The 12216-nt window shown below is 39.3% G+C and overlaps 1 long non-coding RNA gene across 1 annotated transcript; it reads left to right on the forward strand.

Annotated features, from left to right (window-relative positions):
• The first annotated feature begins 2048 nt into the window (after window positions 1-2048).
• LOC112107912 lies at window positions 2049-11112 on the forward strand. The gene is made up of 5 exons (XR_002908209.1): window positions 2049-2222; window positions 2654-2680; window positions 3498-3564; window positions 5802-5906; window positions 8574-11112. It is a non-coding gene; the product is annotated as an uncharacterized LOC112107912 (long non-coding RNA).
• The last annotated feature ends 1104 nt before the right edge of the window (window positions 11113-12216 follow it).

The following is a 12216-nucleotide window of genomic DNA, read 5'->3' on the forward strand; positions in this document are numbered from 1 at the left end:
AAGGACAAGTGCAGAGTCCTGCACTTAGGACGGAAGAATCCCATGCAGTGTCACAGACTAGGACCGAGTGGCTAGGCAGCAGTTCTACAGAAAAGGACCTAGGGGTTACAGTGAATGAGAAGCTGGATATGAGTCAACAGTGCGCCCTTGTTGCCAAGCAGGCTGACTGCATTTTGGGCTGTACAAGTAGGAGCACTGCCAGCAGATCAAGGGACGTGATCATGGCTCTATTCGGCATTGGTGAGGCCTCATCTGGAGTACTGTGTCCAGTTTTGGGCCCCACACTACAAGAAGGATGTGGAAAAATTGGAAAGAGTCCAGCAGAGGGCAACAAAAATGATTAGGGGGCTAGAGCACATGTCTTATGAGGAGAGGCTGAGGGAACTGGGATTATTTAGTCTGCGGAAGAGAAGAATGAGGGGGGATTTGATAGCTGCTTTCAACTACCATAAAGGTGGTTCCAAAGAGGATGGATCTAGACTGTTCTCAGTGGTAGCTGATGACAGAACAAGAAGTAATGGTCTCAAGTTGCAGTGGGGGAGGTTTAGGTTGGATATTAGGGAAAAAGTTTTTTCCTAGGAGGGTGGTAAAGCACTGGAATGGGTTGCCTCGGGAAGGGGTGGAATCTCCTTCTTTAGAGGTTCAGGTCAAGCTTGACAAAGTCCTGGCTGGGATGACTTATTTGGGGATTGGTCCTGCTTTGAGCCGGGGGGTTGCACTAGATGACCTCCTGAGTTCCCTTCCAACCCTGATATTCTATGATTCTTGCTGTTGGGTTGTGGAGTGGATAATATGATCTGGTCAGATGAGATGTCTTTCCCAGTTAAGCTTGGCTGATCATATATGTAACCACATCGAGTTCAAGGTTAGCTTTCAAGGCTGTAGAGTTGTCCCTTGTTTATCTGTCCTCCTCTCATTTCCTCACTCCATGCACTTCATCAATGATCAGAGGGGTAGCCGTGTTAGTCTGAATCTGTAAAAAGCAACAGAGGGTCTTGTGGCACCTTTAAGTATCTTTAGAGGTTCTAAAACCATGTGCTTTTGTGTCCTCTTAGATCTGAGGCAAAAGGCTTTTGTTCACAGGAGCACTGCATATAGATAATGTCTGTTCCATCATCTGTGAAGCACCTTGATGTAGACAGGTGTGGAATAAAGGGGGGGGTTACAGATTTTTTTTTTTAAACTGTGTATTTAAAAGATGAAAACTATTTTAAAGGGTGGGGCATAGCACAGGCACAACTAAAGTTTTTTTTTGTTTGGCTTTGTTGGTAACTATTTAGTCATCTTGCATAAAACCACATTCATGTACCAACAATTAATAGATGCCCTCAAAGTAAGTAAAATGGAATATTTAGTATGTGGGGTTTAATTTTCATTTAAGTGGAACTTTCAGAGGAGCTCTGGCTCTCTGCTCCCTTTGATTTTTCAGAAAGCCCTGATGCCAAGAGCACCAAAGAATGCACTCCCCAGAAGGGAGTGCTGCAGTCTTCATATTGGAGGGGAATAAACTTTGTCATGTCACTTAAGGAGCTTTATTAAAACAGCTTTAATGGTTTTTGAGCCTTTTTCTGTCCTAATACTTTCTCTATTGATGGAGATTAGCTCCACACTGTATGAGGGGCTTGCAGACTGTTGGTTGGATGGCTATTTTAACTCTTCCAGTGCTGCTCATTAGCTCATCTGTTAGGATAAGCATTGTATAAATGCCTATAAATAAACAATAGTAAATCACTGGAAATAAACAAGTCATGAGACTGTAAGATTCCTGTCTACATAATGTGGCTGTTTTCCACTCCTTTAGTAAACCGATGCAAAGTGGACAAACATGAACAATGTTGAGTAAGTTATGGAACAGGTACTCTGAAATGTGTTTAGTTCTTACCAAACACGTCTTAAAAGTAGCAGAAAGCTCCAATATGGTGTATGTATTTTAAAATGCATGTGAATGGAAATATTTTTAAAATGGGATGCCTAATCTCATTTGCACTTGGGTTTTGTATTACTTTGTTTTAACAAGTGTTTTTTCACATTTTTATCTTCAGATGTTTGTCCAGACCCGGTCATCCCTCATAGAAAAGTAAAGTCTGGAGCGAAACATCACTATGTTGTTGGCGATAATGTTACAATTGAATGTTCTACATTATACACTGTGCATGGTGAACCGAATATTCGGTGCACTGATGAATTTCAGTGGAAGCCTGCAATTCCAGAATGTAGACTAAGTAAGTATAAATGTGAAATTCTAAAAAACATTGTAAAAAAGAAAAGAAAAATTATATTCCATATTGTGACACCCGAATGCTATCTGGGATTCAGGAAGTTGTCACTTGGGGACACATTTTCCCATTTAAGGGGTGTTGTGAATGCACATTGTTTAAAGAGTTTTGGGGTGAGACATGGCTAATCCCTTTCTATTTGAGAGATTTTATTATATAAATTAGCCTTGTATTAGATTTTATTTTTATCTAGACACAGTACCTGAAGACTATTCAGTATGTCTTATCTTTTTAATTCCTTCTTGTCCTAATTTAACACTCTTGCTGGATTTTCTTGGAGATAATCCAGTAGAGATTAATACATATACACCTGCTTGTAGGCTTGTATAATTACCATCCATGCTGTTAAATTGAATTCACCTTTTTGTTTTTTCTAGGTTTGTACATCAAAATTATTATTGGAGGTAAGTACCTTATTAACACCAACCGAGATGCAGTGACGCTTGTTTTATTTCATGTAACTCCCAAATCAGGCCCTCCCACTACTACAGCTTCTAGCTCAGGGACCCTACAAACAGGAGCCAAGGTCTGCACCATCTCAACTCTTGCTGCCATTTCCATCGGCTGCTTCCTACACTGCCCTCTGCTGGCTTTCTTCTCCCCACCCTTCTGGGTAAATCCCTCCCTCAGGGTCAGGGCCTAGGTCTTGGGCTTCTACTTCCCTGAGTTTCCACCTTCTGTCGTCACTAAACTCAGACAATGACTGCAAACTTCCACATTACAGCCCTTTGCTCACCCTTCCCGGTTTTATACAAGCCCCACCTACTCCTGCCCAGATGGGCACTATCTTCAGTTAGTGCTTGTCAATCAAGTCCCATGCAGCCTATCAGGTTAATTAGTCCCTTCTGAGCTACCTTAACCCCTTCATGGGTGGTTATCTTTGATAAGGTGTTCACAGCACTTCTTAAAAAGAGAGAATGCCAGTGAACTTCCTGTAATGCAATGGGTGCAGCTGCTTTACCAGTTTGGGTCTCTGCTTTTTCTTCTCCTGAGATGATCCATTCAATAGCCTAGTGTGCTTTTGTGCACTAAGTGAGTATTTAATACTTTTGATTAAAGATTCAGAGGTGGGGGAGATTGTATTGTGGTTGAACACCGTACGTTGCTAAAAAAAAAGCATCATGAACTTCATTTCTAAACCTGTGAAACTTGTTAATCGTGGGGGTGTTCTTGGGCTAACAGTGACTTGTCACCCAATTCATTTTTTTTTTTCCTTTCAAGTAATTGTAATCGCTGCGATACTGGTGGTGGCTATTTGCATCTATAAGAGATATTTTTCACAAAAAGGGTAAGTCTACACCTGTTCCTTGTATTTGTTTGTCAGCTTCCTGATACCTTTTGTTTTTTGCATGAGCAAGTACTGTAGCTTCTTGAGCTTTCGTTAGCCTTTGTGTTCACTAACATGAAAGATTCTAGCTTTTCATCTACTGTTCTAAATGGTCAGTGTTTAACCTATTCTCAATTGGCTCTGATCATTAAGGTTAATTCACAGCTTTTTATGTGGGTAAAGACTGCCTTACTATATGGGAAAATATGTGCATTTAAGTTCATAATGCCACTACATAAATGCATGGTGCATCCTTCAAGGTGTGGGTGTATGCAATTCTGGTCACCCATCTCAAAAAAGATATTTAAAATTGTAAAACTATAGAGAAGGGCAACAAAGGATGATGAGGGGCATGGGACAGCTTCTGTATGAGGAGAGATTAAAAAGACTGGGACTGTTCAGCTTGGAAAAGACCCAACTGGGGGTGGGGGAATATGATGTTCAAAATCATGACTACTTATGTGAAGGGGTAAACACTTTCTCCTAACACAAGTACTAGGAGTCACCTGATGAAATTAATAGGCAGCAGGTTGAAAACTAGTAAGGGAATACAGCACACAATCTATGGAACTTGTTGCCAGGGGATGTCATGAAGGCCAAAAGTATAACTGGGTTCAAGAAAGAATTAAATAAGTTCATGGAGATGTCCATCAGTGGCTATTAGCCACAATGGTCAGGGACACAATTCCATGCTCTGGGTGTCCCTAAACTTTCAACTGACAGAGGCTGGGACTGAACAACAGGGGGTGGATCACTCTATTAAATTGCCCTGGTCTGTTCATTCCCCCTGAAGCATTTGGCACTGGCCGCTGTCAGACAGGATACTGTGCTAGATGGACCATTGATCTGACTAAATATGGCCATTCCAAGGTAGGCTTAGTTCTGACACAGGACTTTCTTGTGGAAGGAATATGCCTATGCCCTGCTCAGAAGCACACCTGTTTTTCCTACCATCTAAATCACTGGGGGAACACCCTTGTGCCATCCTCGTTAGTTTTTGTTACTTTGCTGCCTCCAGGGCAGCTGACTTCAGTAGGGAAGAATCTGTAGGACACTGCTTGTCTTTTCAAAATATTTTATTTTTCATGTCTGTCTATTCCTCAAAAGTATCTTTCATCTCATCAAGAAGCCATTTGAATAAATGTTTAACAGGTAAATTAAATCCCCCTACACACCCACAACACAAGGGAAAGAGCATGCACTTGTATGTAATGTTCTATTTTTATTTTATACAATACTTTCATGTAATTCATAATACAAAATAGTAGGTAGTATAGAAAAACAAAATGTGTAGTATTTAAATTTTGAAACTACCCAATACAAGTGTTTGACGTTTCATTTGTATAGATTTCTAGCAAACCTGTATAGTGACAGAAGTAATTTTTTAAATTCAAAAAAGAAAATAGTGAACATTAGAACCTGACCTTGTTCTGAGAACAGTGGACCCTGCATCCATGTAGTTCTCAGGCGAGGACTGGAGCCTAACTTCTTAATTCATAAGTGTTTCCTCTTTGTAATACCTTGCATACATTTTTCATGAGGTCCACTTTCTAGGACAAGTTGTCGTTTTTTTGTTTGTTTACTATGGTAATAAGCATTTGTTAGAATTTTGTGGGGGGGGGGAGGGGACACAGAACATACTTTCAAAAATATTTAGTGTAGAGAAATTCAGAGGTATGTAAAAGAACAAAATATAGGGCTCATTTCACCTGCTTAAAGTTGGGCATGTGTTAAGTGCTTTGCTGAATAGTATGGTTGACTTCAGAATTTACCTTTAAGTGCTTTGCTGGATCCAGGGCATTAGCGCACCATGTGGTTTTTTCATTAAATATACTCCATGAACTTCTGACACTTTTTAAATGCAAGATCCAGGTTAATATTAAACTCATTTTGATTTGTTAATGCCCCCGCTTGTCTTGTGTGTGTGTGTGTGTGTTTTTTTTGGGGGGGGGGGGGGGGGATAATTTTAAAACAGACCATTCAACAGACTGTTTTGGCTCCAATATTTGATATAGACGAGCTTATTTTGGAAATCACTGCAGGCACCAAACTCTGTATTCAGTTTCTAAACTTCTTAAGGCTCCCGTAAAAATAATCTCACCACCTAGTTCCCTCTTTCCTCCACTCCCTTGGGCTTAACTCACCATGCATAGAGAATATTAATCAATTAGACTTTCCCCCCCTCCTCTGCTGTTCAGCTCATACCAAACCGATGAAAACTGCAAAGAAGCATGCATTTTAAATACTAAAGTACCAGATGAAAGTGAAGCATCTGCATTAAAGAATTAATTGAAACATAAAAGGTATATTTTGTTTAAATTTCCTTTCCACTTGAAAATGTCCAAATTAGATGGCTTATTCATATTTCCAAGGGAAATGTGGTATGTAACTGCTATGTATTAGGTGAAGACCACAAGTTATTTTCATAGGTCTTCCTGTATGGTATGTGTTGTGGTGGGGTTGTGTTTTTTTTTTTTTTTTTTTGGTGGACTAATTCATTCTCATGTGTTATCTCCTTTGATAAAGGAGAAATATTGTCACTTAAAACCAAATTGCATCTGATAAGGACCATTGTACATCACCAGGTTTGAAGTGTTTTTTAAAGGCATGCATGAAATATTTCAGACTTTCATTTTAAAGTATTAGTGGCTTAAGTTTTTCAGTAATTTTATTTTCATAAAATACTCTAGTTATTACAAGGAAGTAATCATAGCAATGTAGGGCTGGATGAGACTGCAAGAGGTCATCTAGTCCAGCCCCCTCAACGAGGCAGGACCAAGTACACCTAGACCATCCTTGACAGTTTTTGTCCTATCTGTTCTCAAAAGCCTCTAATGATGGGGGTTCCACAACTTCCCTTGGAAGCCTATTCTAGTGCTTAACTATCCTTTTAGTTGGAAAGTTTTCCTAATAGCCAATCTAAATCTTCCTTGGTACAAATTAAACCCATTACTACTTGTCCACCTTCAGTGGACATGGAGAACAAGTGATTACGTTTAATACTATTTGGGTTTTTTTGTTTCAAAGAGGATGGTAAACTACTAAAAATAGAAAGTTTTAAAAAAAGTTTTGACTTGGTAAGGAAACGGTTTCTATGCTTGTTGCATTTAAATTAAGATGGCTAAGAGCAGCATTTTTCCTTTTGCATAGTAAAGTTTCAAAGCTGTATTAAGCCAATGTTCAGTTTATTTATGAGTCATCTCAATTATCCATTCAAAAACTTTTTTTCTCCTGCTGCTGATAGCTCATCTCAATTGATTGGCCTCTTTCAGTTGGTATGGCTACTTCCACCTTGTCATGTTCTCTGTATGTATAAATACCATCTTTCTGTGTGTTCCATTCTATGCATCCGAAGAAGTGGGCTGTAGCCCACGAAAGCTTATGCTCAAATAAATTTGTTAGTCTCTAAGGTGCCACAAGTACTAATGTTCAGTTGAAAACATTAACTCTGTAAACTTTAGAAAGAACCATAAACATTTCAGTTATGAACAACCTCCATTCCCAAGTTGCTCATAACTGAGGTTCTGCTGTACTTTATACAGAACCAGGAGGTTTTGTATCAATTAATTAGCAACAATTGTGGTGGTGATTACACCTCAGTTGAGTCAAAATGTTTATTTCAAAATCGTCAGTTACATTTCAAACATCGTATCAGAACAAGGGACCAAGCTGCTGCTTTTCATTGTGCTCAGTGATGACGAAGTTCTGGCAGTGTTTTTAACACTCTACATTTTACATGCAGAGATAACAAAACAGTCCTTTGAAACCAGGGTTTCCCTTTATCCCAGTCTCAAATCCTACAGTATGGCTTCCAAGAAGGTGGTAGTAATGGATTGGCGATCTAACATCTCAATCCTGGCTGCTTCCAAAAGGTTTATTGGAAGGACATTAACCTTAAATTTTTTAACTGAAACTCTTTTCTGTATTGTAACTTTGTCCAACTGAAACTAGATACCTAAAATTTATCAGTCTGGGCTACACATTACATCCCTATGTACCATTGTAGGACGTCTTTGACTACTTTAGAATGGTGTTTCTCATTAAGACTGTAGATTAGCTTGTGCCTCTCCTCTTGTGGGAAGGAAGGTGCTCTGATCATCTTTTGTTGTGACAAATCTAGAAATAGGTAGTTGTCATTTCTGTATCTGCTGGGCAGGACACAGTGATCTGAAGTAACAGCAATAAGAGGTGTTTACAGTGGTAACTTCCGAATTCCAGTTTGCAGTTGCCAGGAACTCCCCATTGGAGCAATAACACTTGTTGGCCCTTATTCTAACCTTCTCCCCCCACAAAAAAGTAGATGGAAAGGATCATTAACGTTTGGTCTGAAAGTCTCAGCTTAATTTAATAATCCTTTAATTTTTAGATATATTCTAAATACTGACACAATCCGTTGTAGGTACACACTGGGGTTTAAATCCTCACGTGTTGGGATGCTAACCATAATGTCATTGGACCACAAAAAAGAGAATTTTGCTCAAAACTGTTTTTTTTTTTTTTTTAGGGCAGCTTTTGGTTCTTAATTTTGCCTCACATGCCTCCAACAGTCTTAAATATGCTTAAGGAAGTGACTTCTCAGGAGCATGGGATTCCTAGCTAATTGTCACAATGTTGGTAACTGCAAAAACACTAAGAATTTAACGCTGTTTATTTTACAATCTCTTCAGCAACCAAAATAATCCATATAACAGATGCATTTCAGGAGAGCAGAAATGCAGGATGTTGTCATTAGCAGTTATCAAGCTGCTAAAGTTTAAAAAAATAAAGAAAAAACCCAAAGTCATAAGAGCCTATTTACATTTTAACTTTTTATAAGTGTACCAGCAGCCAGTATGTCTCTGAAGTAATAGAAAAGCTGAGTTGAAAAATATCACCAGTTTTGTCGTTACAAAGGAAGAAATATTCATTTTAATTGGTAATTTAGCATAAGATTTTTCATACAATCTAAATTCTAATTGTTGTTTTTGCAGGAAAGATGTCTCCACTTCACCTACTGCTCAATACACCTCATGTAAAACCTGATTGGTGGGGAAGGGGCAGTGGTGAAAGAATGAAGCGAAAGGACTGCATTTGCACTATATTTCTGTAGTGGAATATTTAGCCCCTACTTTCACCGGAATTGAAGATGCTTTCATCTAGATTTTCTTCTCCTTTTGTGATTGACTGCTATAGGCATCTACTGCATCTTTACCAAGGCAGAAAGCCAGAACATATACCAATGCCATCCCTTTTAGCTCACTTGTCTGTGTGCGAAATTAACTTATAAAAAGCTTCGTGTGTCTCACAGCAGCCTTGCAGCATCCTCCTGCGTCCAGAAGAGACTATGCAATGAGAGAGTGCTTGGTAGGTTCTTCATACGATTTATATCGCATGAGTGGCCATATTGTTTAAATTATCTAAGTACCTCTATTTTAGGAAGGTGACTGTGCCTATTGAGAGAGATGGTGCTTAAGTTATGAAAATTAACTTAAGTTTTGCACATTAGTTTTCATATTTCTTACTTGCAAATAACGGGAATAAACTTCTCTTGCTGTCCACTGCTTTTGGATATACTGTGCATCTAAATCAGGTTTTTGTGTAACCTTCCTGTTAAGGCAATTACTTGGTCTTGGTGTGCAACACGGGGGAGCCTGGGTAGTAATTCTGTCCCAGTTAAGACTGCAAAGGACCTCCTTGAATGGGGAATCAAAAGCATGACCACATCAGAAACATCCTGTTGCCACTCAGATTTGCTAGATAATGAAGGTTTCCCACTGGAAGTGATGGAAGATACTTGATTGGACAAAGTGCTGGCAAATACACTCTTTTTAATTGCAATATAAATACAATCTTGAGGTGGAAGTTGAATGAGGAAACACTTTTTTTCCTTGCTGAAGGACCAGCCAATACTTGTCAGCTGAAACAGCCCCAAAAAAAATTACATTAGGGATCTTGGATGGGAGGTTTCCGACTGGAATTGAGTTCTTGGTGCATCTCTGAAATCATATACTTAAATCTGTTTTTCTTCCCAGAGACTTGGCTGCTGAGTTCAATCCAAGCTTTATGACTTGAAATGTATAATATTATGAAAATTGTCATGATCTATCTCATAGCAACATGTGCCTAAGCTAATAAACCACCTCTTACCACAGACCATGTAGGCAGTTCTGTTATAGGTTCACTTTCCCACAGAAGGAAGTGGGTGCAATTTAATTTTTTTATTTCAGATGTTCATTGCTCTGTGTGATATGGATGTATATATTTGTATTAGTACTTTATTACTGTGTTTGAATAAATAAGATCTCATCGCACTGTCTAACATTTCTGATAAAAAAAATGTTAGCTAGACTGTGGGGCATGCTTAACAAGGAAGGGCTAGATTCACAAACTTTTTGGGGCCAAGAAAATCACTGGAATTCACAAAGTCTAGGCAGGCTGTGCAATGAATGGGAAGAGTCAGAAACCAGCATGTTTAAGATGCTCCTTGTATAAGGTAGCCAGTAGGTGGTACACAGCCAAGAGGTAGGTGCTAAGCTCTACCCCTCTCTGAGATTGGCACCTCTGTGCTGTGAATCCTGTGGGGTGAAGTACCTACACTGTTTTTGCAGGAAGCGGGGGGAGGGGGCAGGGTTGCTCAAGCTTGCAGGCACTCACTCAGCATTTATCCATCATGCAACAGCTTCTACGTTGATCCAGCAAGAAGGAGCAAGCAAGTATGAGTGACTCAGTAACCGAATGATTAGAGCATGCACCTAGGAGCTGGACATGTGCTCCAGTGACTTTTTTTAAAATGATTCGCAGTGGAACAGTTTCAACTGGATATACTGAAAGAATCCTACAGCAGCCTAGGGCACTCACTGAGCAATGGCAGAACCCTGTTCAAATCCCTTCTCTCCCTCAGGTGGAGAGGGGACTTGAACCATGGGTCTCCCAGGTGAGTTTCCTTCTAACTTTTAGCCCAGTGAATAGGGTAATCTGTGCCCTCTGGTCATTTTGTGTAAGCTCATCTCTAGGGGCTTGATCTAGCAGGCAAGGTGTGAGCATGCTTACCAGATAGGACCCCACAGATGAGCGAGAGGACCATCTACCTTTTCCTGGTTTATGCACTCTTCTGGGGCTTCAGCTTTAGTTGCCCTACATCCTTTTGTGAATCTAACCCAAAATGTCAACTACTAGTCTTTTTGCTTATCAAAATAGCTTTAACAGCTAGGACCCTGCTCCTGCAAAGACTTACTGTGAATAGTCCCACTATATATGTACAAGAAAACATTGTTATAGACTAGGGGTCTAGTGGGGTGGAATTGCTTTCTAAGTACAGGGTATATTAGAAATGCCTATATCAATCATTGGACTGTTTTATAGTGCCTTTCACTGTTAAGGGGGCAGGGGAGAGCTATTTAAAATGCTAGTGTGATTTTAACCATCTTCCTTATTTAGTACTATTCAGTTTATGAACACAAGGATTTGTCTTAATGTAAAGTCTAGTATCCACTTGTATTATTACTAATAAAGAAAAGTGATTTTTTTTAAGTGAAGTGTGACTGTCACTCAAATTCTCCTTTGATTTTTAATAAGCAGTCTGCCATGTGACAACTAGTCTGACTTATTTCAGAAAGATGTCAGATTTTGCAGTTTCACTCAATTTTATTTTTTAAAAAATGAAAAAAGGTGTGTGATCTAGTTTTTCATCAATCATTTTGCTGGAGAAAAAATACTGTTTTGGGTTGTCCTGAATCAAAATGAGTTACTTGCACAGCTCTACTCCATACATATTTTATACTATGCTCTTACTGCGTTGCAAAGTATCACCATCCAACAGGTAGATTAGATTGACTATTACTTATTGCAAGTATTAACTTGTGTTTAAAACTGCATGAACAGCTGTAGAACTAATAATTAACAGTTAAATTTATATCTGAATATAAAGATGCTGGAAACTGGACGGGGGGAGTGAAAAGAAACCCTGCTTGCACCTGTCAGTCTTTACCTAAGCCAGAGGCCAATACCATCTTGATTTAAAGAAAAACTAAATCGAAGTAGGTCACCCAGATTTGAAAGACAAATAGCTGTTTTATTGTAAGTCAAGAAGAAGGTAGGTATTTTTTTTATTTTATAATATACACAGCTGCACCGCCTTGTCCACTGAACAGGAAGAATCTGCACTACCGTGTGTGTGAACCAAACACAGGACCCTTCACTGAAACTATTCCTACCAGTTTAACAGAATACAAGCACAACTATTACATTAATACACATACTTACAGAGCAAGATGATACTTTTGCTGACAGCATTTTGGGATCCCCATGATGTGAATATAGGTGCTTGTGGAGAGGGGGAAAACTGAGTTTCCATTAGTGTTGCTTTTCCCCCTACATCATAACCGATTTCAAATGGTGCTAGACAAAAACTGAAACTCTGAACACCAAGAGAGATCGGTCAGCCTGTGTAAGAGACATTTTCCCAGCTCAAAGAAGGGGGGTCGTCTAGGTCACAGCCACAGGTCCGTTTGAGAAAAAACTGCTGTACCAATGGTTTGACTGGATGCTTCTGGACATGCCACAAAAGCCTCTGAAAAATAGTTTGAAGAAACTAGCCTGACTACCTTAGAACTCAGTATCTTCAGTGGTCTGCAT

Source organism: Terrapene carolina, unplaced genomic scaffold (assembly GCF_002925995.2).
Source record: "Terrapene carolina triunguis isolate 2854851 unplaced genomic scaffold, T_m_triunguis-2.0 Scaffold926, whole genome shotgun sequence".
Lineage (NCBI taxonomy): Eukaryota > Metazoa > Chordata > Testudines > Emydidae > Terrapene > Terrapene triunguis.